Source organism: Pinus tabuliformis, chromosome 5_1 (genome assembly GCF_031772625.1).
Source record: "Pinus tabuliformis cultivar Carrire ecotype Pingquan chromosome 5_1, CPIR1, whole genome shotgun sequence".
Classification (NCBI taxonomy): domain Eukaryota; kingdom Viridiplantae; phylum Streptophyta; class Pinopsida; order Pinales; family Pinaceae; genus Pinus; species Pinus tabuliformis.
The window spans coordinates 177444524-177454381 of NC_142305.1; positions in this window are offsets into that span (position 1 = coordinate 177444524).

Below are 9858 nucleotides of genomic sequence, written 5' to 3' on the forward strand. Positions count from 1 at the left end.
GCCTCATGCCTTTATGAAGCCTTTTCCATTTCCTTTGCCAATTTCTTAGACATAATAAACCGAATTAACAACCACTAGGATGCTTTTCCCACAATTCATCTTGGAATACATGTCCCATCATAGTTTCCTTATATATTTTTACATGAATTTTTAACGAGGGCTATTATAGGACCTCCCCCCTTCACAGAACACCGTCCTTGGTGTTCAATGACACCTATAACCAACAAGACTGCTGAAAACAAAACATACTGTCTATGGAGCTTTATAGCAGAACTCATTACAGTATTCACAATGACCACTACTGAAACATGACAATCATACCATTTACTAGAGATTTATAACATAACTCATTACAATATTTACAATAATAACGACATATACACACATACACATTTGCTTCACCCAGTAAATAATCATACTTTATGTGGAGTTGTATAAACCAACTCAATGCAATATTTACAATAATATACACATATACACATTCTCTCAACCAGCAAATACAAGGATACGATGTTGCATCCACAACAAGGGAATCCATAGGCTCACAACTCCACCTTCAAACTAAAACCAAGATTCACCTCCTTCCCGGGAAGTCCAGAATCCACTACCAAAGTCAAACTGCATCCAATGTCAAGCACTGCAATCTTTCCCCACTTGTCCTCTCATTGAACAACTACTGGATCATTGTTCCAGGGCATACTCCCAATGTGCATTTGATTCCATCTGGAAATGGTAATTACCAACACAAATATATTTGTAGCCTTCCCTTCTCTGCTACACAGTCCCTCGGGAAATCTGGTAACCCCATTTTGTGCAATCACACACCTTCCAAGTTCCATTGGTACCCCCATCCTACCAAGGCATATACCTACCCCAAAACCATCATACCGATCATAGCATGCTCATGGAAACCAATGGATATTATTGGTGTGGTGTAGGTAAATTCTCGATGTGGACAAAGACAATTCCTCTAGCCCGAGAGAGCAAGTCTAGCCACAAACAAACAATCTAGTGAAAACTTCCTTAGGCTAGAATCAAATAAGAGGGCCTACCTCTTAGAATGCTATTCCGCTTGGTGATGATCATGCTTCCTTACTCCATCTACCTTTTCTTTCCTTCCTTCCAGACCTCAGTTACGAAGCCTCTAGACCTAGAAGCTTTGACTCCATATTTAAAAAATTTGCCAAAAGAGGATCGAAATGACTGAGAAAAGGCTCATTTGCACCATATGATGCTAGGACGAGTTTCACATTATGAAAATCGATGCAAGGAGGGAATGGGTCATTAGCACCGGTCTTGTAACCTGCGGTAAAAGGAAGATTCTTGGGAAATGATGCAAAAGGGAAATGTTATGCTCATGAAGAGGGACATAATGGGAGTCTCTTCATGATGGGAAATCATGTAGGGTTCACTGTGGAGGTTTTCCAGGATTGAGGAATGGGGAGTACAGGGATAGTGACAAAATGTTGTGTAACAGATGCCCCCTAAAGCATGAAGGCCAAATTGAAGTGGTGAAATGCTTTACAAGTAGATGCGGGGAACTAGAGTCCATCATTGTAAAACCTGCAAGAAAGCATAGATACATATACATCTCTAAAACTCTAACAAATGATACATGAATCGTGGTATGGATGCAGCCATCTAGATAGAGATCATGTAAATGGATCCAAGGCATGGGCTTAGCCATCTAATAAAGAGGATCATATCAAAACCAAGGTATGGTTGCAACCATTCAATAATGAGAAGGATCACATATAACAACTCATGGCATGGTCACAACCATCCATCTAAGAGAGACATGTATATTGGCATGATCATGTCACATGGCCTTGCAACCTGGACTTTTGTAATCTGAGCCCGGGGTCTTGCGCTCCAACGTGACTTGATCAAAGTACAAATTCTAACATGCAAATAAATACATTGAGGTTGAACATGCTAGAAAGTAGCTTGATTACCAGTCAATGATGTGAACCATTAACAAACACGAGAGAGACCACCAATAATGACAGTGGCTCTCAAGGTACCAGCAGCACAATCAACATAATGTGAATAAAGGAACTAAAGTTGAACACCCATGAAATTACCGAATCGAAAGCCAATGATATGAACTCGTCATCGAGTACGAAGAACTTGCCATTAGGGCATGCAATATCTAAGGTACTGGAAGGGAGTCTCTCGACCAACTTCCCAGATAATGCGCTGAAGTTGATGAGAAGTGACCATGTCAAAGGAGGGCCATGATGTATCGCACATCATTGACAGGAGACAAAGTGATGCATTGATAATGGATGATACAAAGAATCAGGAATGAGTGTAATTGCAGAAGAACAACTCTTGAACATATCGGTGACACAACTCTGGAGTTTGGCAACTTTTGGATCCATAGGATTAGAGATCATGATGACATCGGAAATATTAAAGGGGAGGCAAAAATGAACGACCCAACCCAGGAAAGTCAATGACAAAGTGAGGATATCCCAACCAGACACGAAGCAGAAAGTGTCGGTTGAAGAGTGAGCTATTGACACAACTGATAGAATTTCCCATTTTTCCCCACTATTTCTAACAGATACCCAAATTATTTTTTTATCGCAAGCTTGAAGGGGATAGCATTTGCTTTCACTATAAGTCCATCCTTTGGATGAATCCAACCTAGTAATGTTAACGAGCCCTAGGAAGGTGAAGCTCATGTTCTTCATGTTGACAAATCCGATGTCGTTTAATGTTCTAACGAGTTTGATAAAGGTGTAACTTTGTATCTTTTTCATGTTTAGAGAGTTTGAAAAAGACACAAAAAAGAAAACTCCACATGGTACCTTTTCGTACATTTGTGTCTCTCGAGCTCGAAAAGGTAGAAAATGATACTTGAGAGAACTGCTTGACCATTTCAGTCAAGGAGTACCTTTTTCATAAATAGTTTATCCCAACCCGAAAAAGGGGTAAACGTATATCGGGTAAACAACGTTTCACAACCTGTAATGAGTTCAAAATGACAAGAACTTGGCAACCTTTTCGTGTTTTAAAGAGTCGAAAAAGAGCTTGAAAGAAGACCCCCCATTTTTATTCTCTTTAGCGAGTTAAAAAGGGAAAAATACTCGGCAATCTTTTCATTTGAGCTTTTACGAGTCGAGAAAAGAGCTTAAACGTGACTCTAGTACCATCATCAGCAATCTGTCACTTGTCGCTACACAAGAGGTAAACATATTATCCAATTTCTAAGGTAAAATAGATGAAAAATACTTTTAAAACCTTAAAATATCATGAAAAGTGAATAAAAGGGGGAAAAGTAAATAATTTTTTACCATTTTACCTTTTTACCTTGTGTGGAGAAATTTTCACCCATTTGTGCCCTAGATTTTCAGGAGTAGATTGAGTAGATCTGGGAGGCCATTTGACAATCTGTCAGTTGCAGGTAAGAGATGAGACCCTTAGCTTCATTTTCATGGTTTGTTTTTTTATTTTTAACTATTTTTTGGATTTTTGGACAAGATTTTAGCAAAAATAAATCACCCTCGATCGGTGCGATTTCTGGGCACGGGATTGCGTCGATTGAGGGCTATTAACACGATCAAGTGTGAAGTCGATGCTACTATTTTAAAACAGTCGTGTTGATGCTATGAATAAAAAAAACATCAATTTTTTTCCCAATTTCCCTTCTTCGAATCCAAATTTCCTCAGCCAAGGATGAATGTTGACTTGATTCCATGGTTTTTGTAGGAAAAGCACAACGAAAAATGGTCGATTGGAAAGAACATGAGCATGAGGCAATCGATTCATAGGACTTCGTAGACCCAAACTGTTTAAATTCCCTAAGGAACTTTGGGATCCTCAAATTCTTCATCACACCAGGTCTTTGGGCTCAACCTGAGCTATTGTAATATTTGATCAGTCTTTGGAACATTAACTGGGAAATTTTTGGGATTCGGGACCAAGAACTGGAATTAGAAACTTCTGATATCTATTTCATCACTGGATTGTCCTGAAGAGGGGAACTAGTCAATCTATATGGGGCCAGGTCTATTGGGGCAAGTGTGAACATGTTGCTTGCAGAACACTACATAGAAGTATTGAAATCAAAAAGTTGCAAGGTTGATATCACGAGTGTTAATGAACTTGTATTGAAAACACTTCTCTTGACCATAATCGAAGTGGCTGGGGCTCAGGCATTGCATGAGTCCAACAAATCCAAATTCTAGTATGCTATAGACTGTACGACGCTGACTATCTTCAACTGGGTGGAAGCCATGAAGGTAAACATGAAGCACTAGTTATCCAAAGCCAAGGCAAGAAACCTAAAGCAGTTCGGATATGGTTCTATTCTAGTGATCTCCTTTTTGGACCGGATCCCACTACTTCACTATCAGCTTGCAGAGGTGAACCTGCCATTGCCACAAGACCCACAAATGGTCCTTTGCAGTGAAATGATGCGTAGAATCAGCGGGGGCCACTATATGTCATACAAGCACACCTTCTTTTCATGGCTAAGGCATAATATGATCATAGTGGAGGATTTTCCCTACAATGGTACCGAATTCTGTGACGATCTAGATATGTCGTTCCTAGAGGGAGAAGATTATGATGATGGAGGTAAGAAAAAAAATTTTAATTTTTGATTTTTTATTGTTTTTTGAATTATATGCATTCATGACATTTTGATTTTGTAAATGCAGATGTGGGACCAGAGCGACTAGCCAGGATGTCCCCGATTGCCAAGCACATTGCTCGGAAGTTTGCTTTTGCTCCTTATCAAGAAAGAGCCGATAATGAGGAGGAAATCGCGTGGAACCTTGATGAATTGACCAGAGTTATCCCAGAGTATGCCCGGGTGGGTGACATCCCACGATAGTATCAGCGACACACTATGGGGGTATCAGACTGGATCCAATGATTACTGACTCATGTAGTACGAGAAGTAACATACTATCATGAGCACCATTTCATGTAGTCCATAGGTTTATCGTTTTACAGTTTTGAGGCCTACGAGCCAAGGATTTACTTTTGAACACATATTATATTTTTGGGTTTTGATGCATGACACTCAAACATTATAGATATACATTCATATATACTATATTTTCTGCTTACTATGGTACAGATGTTTTGTTTTTTCACATATTTCACAAATGTTTGTCCAACACATAATTAGCTAATGCATCTGTTAATGTATTCATATGGCTAGGAATATGATGATATGTGATGTAATCAAAATTTATTTCTAAGGGATGAATATGTAAATACATTCTCAATATTCAAAAATTTCTGATGGAATATTTCTCATTGAGTTGAAAAATGACAAGTTGTGAATCAAGGTTGACAACCAATTCTCGGATGTTAAGAGCGATGGATTCTGACAACAATTCGATAACTGTGCTATACTCAACAATGTTATTAGTTGTTCGACCTAAACAAATACTTTGAAGATTAATCAACTCACCATGGGGGTCATAAATGGCCCATGTCATGGAGGATAGATTCCAGGTACTATGGCAAGCACCATCAGCGAAACCGATGTGAGGAGTCACAGACATCTGCAAAGCAGGTGAAGACATAGTAAGCAGGAAAGCTTCTTGAAAAACAACACACCAAACCACACTACACAAAAATGAATAACACAGTATTGTACAAATGTATCCATGCAAGATGACTCAGGCATAGTTTAAGGCATTTCCCTCATAATCAATCATCTCATAGGCCCCTTTTTGTAACACACGTTTAACAATGTAGGGCCCATGCCACATGGGTTCCAATTTACCTACATCCGGATTATCATTAGCTTGATCATACAGTAAAACAAAATCACCCTAAAAAAAGAACGAGGGGAGACCGACTGATCAAAATGAGACTTAACCCACTTTTTCTGTGCTTCAATGACTAAAGTAGCAAGACATCGAGTTTCATCCAGTCGTTCTAAGTACAAGAGGCAGTCTTCTTGAGGTGAGGTCTCAGGGAGAAGTTCGACAGCTAGCTTGAGTGAGGGAATTTCACACTCAATCGGTAAAGTTACTTCCAGACCATAGAAAAGCTGGAAATGAGTAAATCCAGTGGCGTCTTTGGCCGAGGTTAGATAAGCCGATAGAGTTGAAAACAGAATGAGATGCCAATTTGACTTGTTCATCCCAATGGTGCGTTGAAGCATCGTAACCAAGACTTTATTCACATTTTCAACTTGGTCATTGACCTAAGGGTAGTACGGGGTCGAGCCATCATGGCGCAGGCCCAACATAGAAGTCAACTCAGCCATCATGTAATCGAGAAAATGGGAGCCATGGTCAGTGACAATGGCTTGAGGCACTCCAAACCTATAAATAACGTGATTGAATAGAAATTGGGCCGTCATTTTACCATCAACAGAATATGTAAGCATTGCTTCGGTCCATTTGGTGAAGTAATCCACGGAAGCGATAATATAACAATGCTTCCCGATAAAATGATGGTTATATGTCATATAGTTAATTCCCCATTTGGAAAATGGACCAACAATAATAACAGGGTGAAGGTGAGCAGGTGGGGCACGCATTTTTTACTGATAAATCTGGCACTCATGGAATTTACAAACAACAAGGATGCAATCCTTGAAGATGGAGGGCCAGAAATAACCAGCGTAGAGTATCTTTTGAGCAGTAGCATATCCAGACAGATGACCACCACATGCGCTAGAATGGCATTCATTCAAGACTCTCTCAGCCTCCTCGAGAGTTAGACATCGGTGAAGAATTGAATCAACACCAACGTAGTATAAAGTATCTCCAATGATGCGGTAAGGTTGGGATTGATGCTGAATGCATCGGCGATCATCCTTGGTCAATGTAGACTAGAAGGTGGATGTTTGGAGATACACGATGATATCACTGTACCAAGGGTCAAGAGTGCTAATCAGAAAAAGATTCTTGTCTGAGAGCTGCTGATCAGCACCAGCAAGAAGAGAAGTAGATGAAAGAGAGCAAATCAACTCAGCAAAGACAAGTGATTTCTTAGATTTGGCAGTAGTGAACATGAAATTGAATTCCTGGAGGATGACAATCCACTTGGAATACTTGCCCCCAAGCAACTAACATGCCAGGATGTAAGTCATGGGGTTGCACTCATAAATCACTGTCGTAGTGTGGAGAAGTATGTAATGTCGAAAGCACTGAACAACCTGAATGGCAACCAAAGCCAACTTCTCGACCTGACCATAACGCGTCTCAGTATTAAGGAGATTGCGACTAAGGTAGTAAATAACATGTTCATTACCTTCGTCATCGTCTTGCACTAGCACCATAGAGATGGTACTAGAGGCTGCATCTAGATAAAGGAAATAATCGTGATGATAGTTCAGAGGGTGCAACAAAGGAGCAGTAATGAGGAAAACTTTTAAATCATTGAAATATTTTTGGGCAGCCTCATCCCAAACGAATGGTGTTCCTTACTTAAGCAACCAGGTGAACCCTGAAGCTAGCTCAGCATAGTTCGGTACAAAACAACAGAGGAAATTTTCTTTCCTTTACAGACTCTGTAGTTGATGCAACGAAGAGGGAGGGGGTAAATTAACAATAGCCTTGACTTTAAGAGGATCAAGACGAATTCCTTCTTTTGAAACAATAAAGCTAAGGAGGCATCTGGATTCAATGCAGAAGACACACTTATGTGGATTCAACTGAATCTTGTAGTTTCTACAATGAAGAAAGATTTTCTGGAGATGATCAGGATGATCATGGCGCTTACATGAATGAGCAGCAAGATCGTCCAAGTAAGGCTAAATGATGTTTCTAATGTTGTGGAATGCATGAGACATTGCTCTTTGAAATTTATCCCCAACATTCTTAAGGCCAAAAGGGAGTTGTTGGGAGCGGGATCCCCCAAGGGAAGTTTTGGGGCTAGATGCCCATGTTTAAGTCAAGTTTTTGTAATATTATTGTAAATACTCCACATTTTGTTGTCACAGAATGTGAAGGTATTAGGTGTCACAAAGGGTAGTCCTCCCTTAGTTTTGAAAAGTAAAGTCAGCTGTAAGAGATCTACCCATGGTCACCGGACCATGGGATTGTATAAAAAGAGCTAAGCTATAAGTAGTTAGTAGGATAGCACGAGGAAGAGAGTCATAGATTTAGAGCAAGGAGTCTAAGTCTTGGGTTGTAGCGTAGGTAGAGGCTTTGCAACTCAGTGCATAGAGGCCTAGGGTAGAAGTCCACAACTGAGTGCGTGGACCCTTGCAGCTGTGTGCGCAGGGTGAACAGAGTCTGTAACACCTAAAAGATATCAATAAAAGGAGTTATTATACAATATCTGTGTATTTATTATGTTAATGGGTTTGGATATCTTGTTTATGAATTTCCTTTATTATGATTATATGATGCGTGAATGACTATAGTTACATTGAATTCTTGAACACAATAATGAATATCTACTTACGCGGTGATAACTTTAAGTATTTGACAAGATAATCAAATCACTTAGGATAATTGAGGAATCTGCAAGGCACACTACCATAGCAGCACGAAAGTGCCCGAGCCACAGGTTAGGGCTGCACGAAGGTCAACCATATACTTTCATGAAGGTATTGAAGGCCAGAATAAAGGGTTTGTCTTACAAGCCCTAGAGTGAGATCACCTGTGCGAAGGTAGGGATAGAAGAGATCAAACGACATCACAACCATATCAAGGGTGCGGAAACTTGGTTCCAACATCCCTCCATACAACTTCGGGTGAGATTTCAGTCCGCACTCCGTGGGCTGATGCCAAAAGGGCCAATAGTGTAGGGATTTGTTTGGCTAATTAACAGTGAACATGGGTTAGGCCCCTCAAACCAACAAAGGGTTCCATTGTCGAGAGTAGAATCTACATAAGAGATGTGTGATGTCGTATCACTAGAATCAAACTAAGAAGGAGATTGGAGACTGGTTGGATAGAAAGATACACATATTCGTGGAACAGGAGAACAGAAACCCGCGACTAACAAAGGAATAGTGGTTGGACCGGTACTTGTATACAAAAATCCATGAGATGTTTTTCTGCTCTTTCCTTATTGAGGTATACGAGACCATCGTGAAGCTAGTAGATAGCCAAGGAAGGTAGAAACTTGACGGTCCTATTGTGTGGACTCTGGAGCTAGTGTGAAGGTTGGAACCATTGGAGGATAAGATTGCCCGCACTATCGATCATTGGCTCAATCGTGTCATAGGAGGATTTGTGACTGAATTCACGGTCAACACCTCAGTCAGCTATAGCGAGGTGGAGTGACGCTTTTTAAAAGGACCGTGAGGTAAGTATGTAAAATATTTGAATACTTGGATTAAAATCTTATTGTGAAAAAAATGGGTTATTCAGCTACCTTGATGTTCGAGATTACATGAAGTGGAAAAAGTTACAGAAACAAAGGAAATAAGGGTCCAGAGTATAACCCCTTGATTTCACCTCCATGAAGAGATGAAGAAGGGATAGCACAAGTTTCTCCATGAATTTCTATTTAGTTAATAAGACAAGGATTCCCACGAATACCACCTCCACCCACACCACCTCTAACTTGACCACCATCACCTCCAACTTCAGCCTTACCACCTCCACCTCCATCGCAGTTCAGTATGGAAAACACAGTGAATTTTCCTTTGTTCAAAAGCTTGGGAAATGAGGACCCAGACCAATTCTGGTTCGTTGTGAAGGCTGTATGCAAAGCTCAAGGTGTTACAGATGATCATATAAAGAAGGTGACACTAGTTAGTGCTCTGAAAGATCACGCGCTCACCTGGTATATTAAGTACTCTAACGATAACCCGAATGCTGGAGTAGCAGACATCCACGCGGCACTAAATAAGGAATATAGAAGGCCTAAATCTAAGGTGCAGTCGATTGTGGAATTCAAAGAGATCGTGATGCAACCAGG